We start from the raw sequence: 10,321 nt of genomic DNA, 5'->3' as shown, positions 1-10,321 counted from the left end.
ATCGAGATGCTCAAGGGGGTTTGCATACCTGATAGATCCACGAAGAAGCACTGCTCCTTAGACAGGTACTCGGGACACCTTCCAAAGTAGAACCTATCGAGAGGGGACGGTGCCGGCAATCAATAAACAACCATATGCAACAATATGATGCATGAAGATGACATTTCAAAGATGCTATGATTTGCCCTAATGCATCTAGCATCAATTTGGTTGAAATCCATATGAACCAAGGGTTCATATGCAAACCCCAAATTAAGTATATAACATGCCATTATTACGTTTTCACTTATACAGCAAGTATAAGTTGGTTTTTCATGCATGAAACTGGCATAACTGGATTCTTGCATTTTGCTGATGATTTTTCATATATAATTTATTTCATTCTGAGCTACGGTTTAATTTCTATGAATTTTTGAAGTTTATATCATTTTCTGGAATTTCCTAATTTATTTTAAATCCAGAAAATAGCTTATTGCGTCAGCACTGCATCATGCTTGCGTCAGCAAGTCAACAGCGCTGACTGGTCAAACCTGACATGTGGGTTCCACACGTCAGTGTCATAGTTAGTTAACAGTGTTAATTAGATATTAAACTAATCCTAACAGAAACATTTAGCAGGGCCGGGCCCCACCTGTCATTGACCTTGGGTAGTCAAACACCAGGTCAACTGGAGGGGGGGGTTAGACCGGTCAACCCCACCGGCGTTTAGCCGCCGGCGAGGCCGAACGCGGCGGAGGGGCTCGGGATCACCGTTTCGGTGACCAAATGACAACGGAGAGCACCGGGGCGTAGCCCGCGCTCGTCTGCACCGAAAGGAGCAAGTGGGAGAGGCGTGGGCGGCCGGAGCTCGCCGGAGCGAAGCTCGGGGCGGTGGCCGGAGCACGGCCAAGTGCGGGCGAGAGCTGCGGTGCATGGAGAAGCGAGCGGAGAGGCTCTACGGCCTCCTGGCGTCAACAGGAGCACGGTGACGCGCGCGGGAGTGGCTGGCTCGGGCTCTGGCCACCGTGGCGCCATGGCCGGCAACGAGGAGCTCGCGGGCGCGGTGGTTGAGCTAGCTGGACGGGGCAAACGAGAACAGGGAGGAGGGGGAAACGAAGTAGAGCTCATGGCAGATCCAGCGAAGGCGTCAGCGAGCTCGGGGAAGCAAGTGCGGCCGAAGCGTCGTCGGCGATCTCGGGAAGCCGGTGGCGAAGACGATGGCGATGGCGGCAATGGAGGCCGTCCGGAGGTGCGTGGCTCGAAGAGGAGGTAGCCGGCGACGTGGCGGAGGTTCTGAGCACGACGGGGAGGCGAGGCCGTGGCAGTGGGCACGGCAGCGGCGTGCGGCGGCGACGGCAGTGCTTGGGCGTGCGTGAGAAAGAGAGCAGAGAAGGGGAAGGGGTCCAGAGCGAGAGGGGAGAGACACAGGGGGTCGAGGGCGTCTCCGTGGCGTCGTCTAGGCGCTCCATGAAGGAGCCAGGCAGGCAAGGAGGGAGGAGGTGGCCGGCGCATGCACGCGCGCGTCGGGCACACGCGCACCGTCCTCCTGGCAGGAGGTAGGCGATGACTTGGCCTGGGCCAACAGTGCTGGGCCGGCACAGGTAAGGCCCAGGTGAGGCATTCTCTCTCTGTCCTCTCTAATTATTTCTATTTTCTAGTTTCTGTCATTTGTTTTGACTTGATAAAAATACCAAATCATTTTATTTAATTCTGCCAAATTTTGCAGGGACTTAAGGAATTAATCCAAAGCCCCTCACCAAAATTCAGAATAATTGGACAATATTTTGTATATATAAAAATATTTATCCAACGCAAATAAATACTGGATTAATTCCAAATGCCCAAAATAAATACTTATGAGCTCTTTAAAATATTGGTTTGATTTTTATCTCTGTCCAATATTTTCAGAGAGCAACATGAGCATTTCCTTGGACCCCTTTGGAGCAATTTTTACTTGGGTCATTTTCAGGAATGATTCTGAGGTTTCACAAATCCCCATTTCAATTTCATTTGAAATTTAAAGATGATGCACAAAGCAAGCCTAGGATCATACCAAAACTAGGGATGTGACAACTCGCCCCCACTCGGAAAAATCTCGTCCCGAGATTCGGGAGTTGGCGGAAAAAAAGTAGGGTACTCAAGTCGAAGATGATCTTCTCGCTCCCAAGTAGCTTCTCTCTCAGCATATGAGACCACTGAACCTTGAGAAACTTGATGTTATGACGTCGAGTGACACGCTCTGATTGATCCAGAATGCGAACGGGGTACTATCGATAAGTAAGGTTATCTTGGAGATCAAGCGTTTCGTGGTCCACTCCGCGAATGGGATCCTAGAAGCAACGCCTGAGTTGAGAGACATGGAAGACATCATGAACTCGAGAAAGATGTGGGGGTAGTTCCAACTGGTAGGCAACCTCTCCTCGTTTAGCGAGAATGCGAACAGGACCGATGTAACGAGGAGCCAACTTGCCCTTGATACTGAAATGATGGGTACCCTTCAAAGGAGTAACCCGAAGGTAAGCCTTGTCGCCAACTTCATAAGCCACTTCCTTATGGCGGCAGTCATACTGGCTCTTTTGACGAGACTGGGATGTTTTCAAATTCTCACGAATGATGCGAACTTGCTCTTCTGCCTCCTGGATCATATCCGGTCCAAAGAATTGTCTTTCACCGGTTTCTGACCAGTTCAAAGGTGTTCGACATCTTCGTCCATACAGAATCTCGAAGGGTGCTTTCCTAAGACTGGATTGGTAGCTATTGTTATAAGCAAACTCGGCAAAGGGAAGACATTTCTCCCAATCCATACCGAATGAGATAACGCAAGCTCTAAGCATGTCTTCGAGAATTTGGTTGACCCTTTCCACCTGACCACTTGATTGAGGGTGGAAAGCGGTACTGAAGGAAAGATGGGTGCCCATGGCATTTTGGAAACTTTCCCAGAAATGAGAGGTGAAAAGACTGCCACGGTCTGAATTGATCTCTAGTGGAACACCATGGAGTGACACTATTCGGGAGATATATAAGTCAGCGAGCTGACTAGCAGTGATACTCTCTCGAACAGGTAGGAAGTGAGCCACTTTGGAAAGATGATCAATGACTACGAAGATAGCATTATTTCCTTTCTTGGTCCTAGGAAAGCCGGTGATGAAGTCCATACCAACTTTGTCCCATTTCCACTCGGGAATAGCTAAAGGTTGAAGGGTGCCAGCAGGTCTTTGATGCTCTGCCTTAACGCGACGACAAACGTCACAGTTGGCAATATACTGAGCGATTTCTCTCTTCATCCTAGTCCACCAGAACCTCTGGCGTAGGTCCTGATACATCTTTGTACTACCGGGATGAATGGTGAGAGGGGATTCATGGGCCTCCTTAAGGATCAGTTGCTGCATCTGTTGACATTTGGGAACCACCAAACGGTTACCAAAGTAAACAACACCTCGTTCATCCATAGAGAAACAGCCAACAACTCCCTTGGAAATATTCTTCTTGATCCGGGTGCCACTTGGTACACCATGCCACGGTGCCTAGTCTGTCCCAAGCCCGTCCCGTTGGACACCACCTGGTAGACAAGTAGCACTACCTACAAACGCCAGAAACTAGTTGCAACTCCTGGACAGAGATCAAGCTGATTAATAGGACGAGAGGGGCCGGATGACCGGAACCCAATGTGTGGTAGTAACTAGACTTGGATAACATACACAGAACTCAGTGCTTAGGGACGGTTCCAATGTGACAACCCACCATGTACTCCTACATGGCCTCTCATCGCTACCTTTACCAAAACGTGTTCACACACTTAGCCTTTATCGGTAGGACATGTTCACCACTCCGATTCATTCCCGATGAATCAGACCTGACACAACTCTAAGCATAGCTGGCATAAAGAGAAACAAGCATGGATGAGCAGGCACATCAAGGCTCAAGCAACTCCTACTCATGCTAGTGGGTTTCAACTATTTACTGTGGCAATGATAGGTCATGCAGAGGAATGGGTTCAGCTACCGCAGCAGGAAGTAGCAGTTTGAATCGTTGTTGTCCTAATGTAGTAAAAGGAGCAGGAGCGATAGAGTGGGATTTATCGAGATGCTCAAGGGGGTTTGCATGCCTGATAGATCCACGAAGAAGCACTGCTCCTTAGACAGGTACTCGGGACACCTTCCGAAGTAGAACCTATCGAGAGGGGACGGTGCCGGCAATCAATAAACAACCATATGCAACAATATGATGCATGAAGATGACATTTCAAAGATGCTATGATTTGCCCTAATGCATCTAGCATCAATTTGGTTGAAATCCATATGAACCAAGGGTTCATATGCAAGCCGCAAATTAAGTATATAACATGCCATTATTACGTTTTCACTTATACAGCAAGTATAAGTTGGTTTTTCATGCATGAAACTGGCATAACTGGATTCTTGCATTTTTCTGATGATTTTTCATATATAATTTATTTCATTCTAAGCTACGGTTTAATTTCTATGAATTTTTGAAGTTTATATCATTTTCTGGAATTTCCTAATTTATTTTAAATCCAGAAAATAGCTTATTGCGTCAGCACTACATCATGCTTGCATCAGCAAGTCAACAACGCTGACTGGTGAAACCTGACGTATGGGGTCCACACGTCAGTGTCATAGTTAGTTAACAGTGTTAATTACATATTAAACTAATCCTAACAGAAACATTTAGCAAGGCCGGGCCCCACCTGTCATTGACCCTGGGGAGTCAAATACCAGGTCAACTGGGGGGGGGGGGTTAGACCGGTCAACCCCACCGGCGTTTAGCCGTCGGCGAGGCCGAACGCGGCGGAGGGGCTCGGGATCACCGTTCCGGCGACCAAAAGGATGGCGGAGAGCACCAGGGCGTAGCCCGCGCTCGTCCGCACCGAAAGGAGCAAGTGGGAGAGGCGGGGGCGGCCGGAGCTCACCGGAGCGAAGCTCGGGGTGGTGGCCGGAGCACGGCCAAGTGCGGGCGAGGGCTGCGGTGCATGGGGAAGCGAGCGGAGAGGCTCTACGGCCTCCTGGCGTCACCAGGAGCACGGTGACGTGCGCGGGAGTGGCTAGCTCGGGCTCTGGCCACCGTGGCGCCATGGCCGGCGACGAGGATCTCGCGGGCGCGGTGGTTGAGCTAACAAGACGGGGCAAATGAGCATGGGGAGGAGGGGGAAACGAAGTAGAGCTCACGGCGGATCCAGCGGAGGCGTCAGCGAGCTCGGGGAAGCACTGGTGCGGCCGGAGCGTCGTCGGCGATCTCGGGCAGCCGATGGCGAAGACGATGGCGATGGCGGCGATGGAGGTCGTCCGGAGGTGCGTGGCTCGATGAGGAGGTAGCCGGCGATGTGGCGGAGGTTCTGAGCATGACGGGGAGGCGAGGCCGTGGCGGTGGGTGCGGCAGCGACGGCAGCGCTCGGGCGTGCGTGAGAAAGAGAGCAGAGAAGGGGGAGGGGTCTAGAGCGAGAGGGGAGAGACACAGGGGGTCGAGGGCGTCTCCGTGGCGTCGTCTAGGCGCTACGAGAAGGAGCCAGGCAGGCAGGGAGGGAGGAGGTGGCCGGCGCGTGCACGCGCGCGTCGGGCACACGCGTGCCGTCCTCCTGGCAGGAGGTAGGCAATGACTTGGCCTGGGCCAACAGTGCTGGGCCGGCACAGGTAAGGCCCAGGTGAGGCATTCTCTCTCTGTCCTCTCTAATTCTTTCTGTTTTCTAATTCTTGTCATTTGTTTTGACTTGATAAAAATACCAAATCATTTTATTTAATTCTGCCAAATTTTGCAGGGCCTTAAGGAATTAATCCAAAGCCCCTCACCAAAATTCAGAATTATTGGACAATATTTTGTATATATAAAAATATTTATCCAACGCAAATAAATACTGGATTAATTCCAAATGCCCAAAATAAATACTTATGAGCTCTTTAAAATATTGGTTTGATTTTTATCTCTGTCCAATATTTTCAGAGAGCAACATGAGCATTTCCTTGGACCCTTTTGGAGCAATTTTTACATGGGTCATTTTCAGGAATGATTCTGAGGTTTCACAAATCCCCATTCCAATTTCATTTGAAATTTAAATATGATGCACAAAGCAAGCCTAGGATCATACCAGAACTAGGGATGTGACAACTCGCCCCCACTCGGAAAAATCTCGTCCCGAGATTCAGGAGTTGGCGGAAAAAAAGCGGGGTACTCAAGTCGAAGACGATCTTCTCGCTCCCAAGTAGCTTCTCTCTCGGCATGATGAGACCACTGAACCTTGAGAAACTTGATGTTATGACGTCGGGTGACACGCTCTGCTTGGTCCAGAATGCGAACGGGGTACTCTCAATAAGGTTATCATGGAGATCAAGCGTTTCGTGGTCCACTCCGCGGATGAGATCCGAGAAGCAACGCCTGAGTTGAGAGACGTCGAAGACATCATGAACTCGAGAAAGATGTGGGGGTAGTTCCAACTGGTAGGCAACCTCTCCTCGTTTAGCGAGAATGCGAAAAGGACTGATGTAACGAGGAGCCAACTTGCCCTTGATACCGAAATGATGGGTACCCTTCAAAGGAGTAACCCGAAGGTAAGCCTTATCGCCAACTTCATAAGCCATTTCTTTATGACGGCGGTCATACTAGCTCTTTTGACGAGACTGGGCTGTTTTCAAATTCTCACCAATGATGCGAACTTGCTCTTCTGCCTCCTGGATCATATCTGGTCCAAAGAATTGTATTTCACCGGTTTCTGACCAGTTCAAAGGTGTTCGACATCTTCGTCCATACAGAATCTCGAAGGGTGCTTTCCTAAGACTGGATTGGTAGCTATTGTTATAAGCAAACTCGGCAAAGGGAAGACATTTCTCCCAATCCATACCGAATGAGATAACGCAAGCTCTAAGCATGTCTTCGAGAATTTGGTTGACCCTTTCCACCTGACCACTTGATTGAGGGTGGAAAGTGGTACTGAAGGAAAGATGGGTGCCCATGGCAGTTTGGAAACTTTCCCAGAAATGAGAGGTGAAAAGACTGCCACGGTCTGAATTGATCTCTAGTGGAACACCATGGAGTGACACTATTCGGGAGATATATAAGTCAGCGAGCTGACTAGCAGTGATACTCTCTCGAACAGGTAGGAAGTGAGACACTTTGGAGAGACGATCAATGACTACGAAGATAGCATTATTTCCTTTCTTAGTCCTGGGAAAGCCGGTGATGAAGTCCATACCAACTTTGTCCCATTTCCACTCGGGAATAGCTAAAGGTTCAAGGGTGCTAGCAGGTCTTTGATGCTCTACCATAACGCGACGACAAACGTCACAGTTGGCAATATACTAAGCGATTTCTCTCTTCATCCTAGTCCACCAGAACCTCTGGCGTAGGTCCTCATACATCTTTATACTACCGGGATGAATGGTGAGAGGGGATTCATGGGCCTCCTTAAGGATCAGTTGATGCATCTGTTGACATTTGGGAACCACCAAACGGTTACCAAAGTAAACAACACCTCGTTCATCCATAGAGAAACAACCAACAACTCCCTTGGAAATATTCTTCTTGATCCGGGAAATTCCCGTATCATGCTTCTGAGCCTCTATGATCTGATCTGTAAGGGTAGGTTTCGCCACCAAGGTAGAAAGGGAACCATGAGGAGCTATGTGAAGGTTAAGCTTACAGAATTCCTCATGGAGGGGTGGTTGACATTGTTGAAACATGAGGTTGTTGCAATACGATTTACGACTTAAAGCATCAGCCATGACATTGGCTTTGCCTGGGGTGTAGGTGATTCCTAAGTCGTAATCCGAGATCAACTCCAACCAATGTCTCTGTCTGAGATTCAGATCCGGTTGGGTGAAGATATATTTGAGACTCTGATGGTCAGTGTAGATTTTGCAACGGTTACCAAGAAGGTAATGTCGCCAAGTCTTAAGTGCATAGACTACGGCTGCAAGCTCCAGATCATGTGTAGGATAATTTTCCTCATGTGGATGCAACTATCGAGATGCATAGGCAATCACATGAAGATCCTGCATAAGAATACAACCTAGTCCTTGACGCGAAGCCGCAATAGATAACAAAGTCTTTAGTGAAATCCGGTGGCACGAGTATGGGCGCAGAAGTCAGGCGTCTTTTCAGTTCCTGAAAACTATGCTCACACTGTGGGGTCCACTCAAACCTTTTATCTTTCTTGAGAAGCTCCGTGAGGGGTTTGGCCACTTTGGAGAAGTTTTCAACGAAGCGGTGACAATAACTGGCTAGACCAAGGAAACTCCTAACTTGTTTGACCGTTTTGGGTGGAGTCCAATCGATAACGGCTTTAAATCTCTCGGGATTGACAGCAATGCCCTTACTGGAGATCACGTGGCCTAGATAGGTCACTTCTGGCAACCAAAATTCACACTTGGAGAACTTGGCATAAAGGCGATGCTCTCTGAGTTTTTCTAACACAAGCCTAAGATGTTCAGCATGCTCTTCCTCGTTCTTCTAGTAAATAAGAATATCATCGAGATAAACCACGACGAACTTATCTAAGTACTCCATAAAGATCGAGTTCATCAAGCGGGAGAAAGTAGCTGGAGCATTGGTTAGGCCGAAAGACATCACGGTGTACTCGTATTGACCATAACGATTGACAAAGGCCGTTTTGGGGATGTCCCCGTTTCTGATCTTGATTTGGTGGTAGCCTAACCTCAAATCCATCTTGGAAAAGACTGAGGATCCAGCGAGCTGATCATACAGGTCGTTGATCCTGGGGAGCAGATACTTGTTCTTTATCGTGACCAAATTAACGGGACGATAATCTACAACCATCCGATCCGTGCCATCCTTCTTCTTGACGAAGAGGACAGGACAAGCCCAAGGAGAAGAACTGGGACGGATGAAACCCTTTTGTAAGGACTCATCAAGCTGTTTCTGAAGCTCGGCTAACTCCAAAGGTGCCATCTTGTATGGTCTCCTAGAGATTGGAACAGTTCCTGGGATAAGTTATATGACAAACTCTACATCTCTGTCAGGTGGGACACCTGGCAGTTCTTCTGGAAAAACATCCGGGAAGTCACAGACTACCTGAATATCTTCACGATCTGGAAGAGGGCTGGCATTAAGAGAATAGACTTGACGCCTTGCAACTCTAGTAGAGACAGTGACTATTTTACCACATGGATGTATAAGTTGAACAGATCTGGTGTAACAATCGATCTTGGCATGATGAGCTGTCATCCAGTCCATACCCAAGATGATGTTAATATCTGCGGACTTGAGAGATATCAAAGAAGCAAGTAATACCAGTCTGTCAACAAGGATTTCATTACCATGGCTTACCTTGGAGGTTTGCCATTTGGAACCAGGAGTCTGGATTATTAGTGGAGTTGGCATATCACAAAATGACATGTCGTGCAACCGAGCGTAACCTTCGGATATGAAGGAGTGGGATGCTCCAGTATCGAACAGAACTGAAGCTGGGTGACAATTGACAAGAAGCGTACCTAGTACGATGTCGGGATCATCTTGAGCTTCTGATGCTGAGACATGGTGCACACATGCTCGTTCAATGGAGGCTGGCTTGGTACTGATCATCTTGCCTGATGGCATTTCAAGGCCAACAGACCTCTCAGACTGGGGTGGAGTATAACTGGACTAAGGGCAGTCACGTGCATAGTGTCCTGGTTCTCCGCAGGTGAAGCAAGTTCCTGAGGTAGGACGTGGACCTACGTTGGCAAGTGGTCCACTAATAGGCCTGGGTGGAGCACGTTGCTGAGTTGGGTGAGGCGCCACATCGGATGACCTCGGTGCATATCCAGGTGGAAGAGCTGAGTTCGGAATCCAAATCCGTCGCTTCTGAGAGCCAGAGCGGGAGGAAGAACCCAGATCACGGTTGTGCTTACGAGACTCCTCGTAAGTGAGCTGAGCTGTCTCTGCATTAATGGCCTTGTGCACAAGAGCCTGGAAAGTATCACAATGATGCAGGTGGAGATCACGACACAACTTAGGGTTGAGACCCTTTCGGAACCTAGCCTGGTTCTTAGTGTCCGTGGACAGTTCTTTTGTAGCAGAGCGGGCGAGGCTTCCAAACTCTCTACTGTAAGCATCAACAGGCAGCTTACCCTGGGTAAAACTACAGAACTCTTCCCTCTTGCGGTCAATGAGAGCCTGATGAATGTGGTGCTCATGAAAAGCCTCGGTGAAATCCCTCTAGGTAGGAATCTGGCCAGCTGGAAGTATAGCCTCATAGCTCTGCCACCAAATACTAGCAGGACCTTCCAGGTGATAGGTAGCATAGGTGACCTTGTCACCTTCAGCCACGTTCGCAGAAAGCAGCTTGTGAGTGATGCTCCGAAGCCAGTCATCCGCATCGAATGGCTCAATGGAC

Source organism: Triticum aestivum, chromosome 5A (genome assembly GCF_018294505.1).
Source record: "Triticum aestivum cultivar Chinese Spring chromosome 5A, IWGSC CS RefSeq v2.1, whole genome shotgun sequence".
Taxonomy (NCBI): Eukaryota; Viridiplantae; Streptophyta; class Magnoliopsida; order Poales; family Poaceae; genus Triticum; species Triticum aestivum.
Note: the sequence above shows the minus strand (reverse complement) of the source record.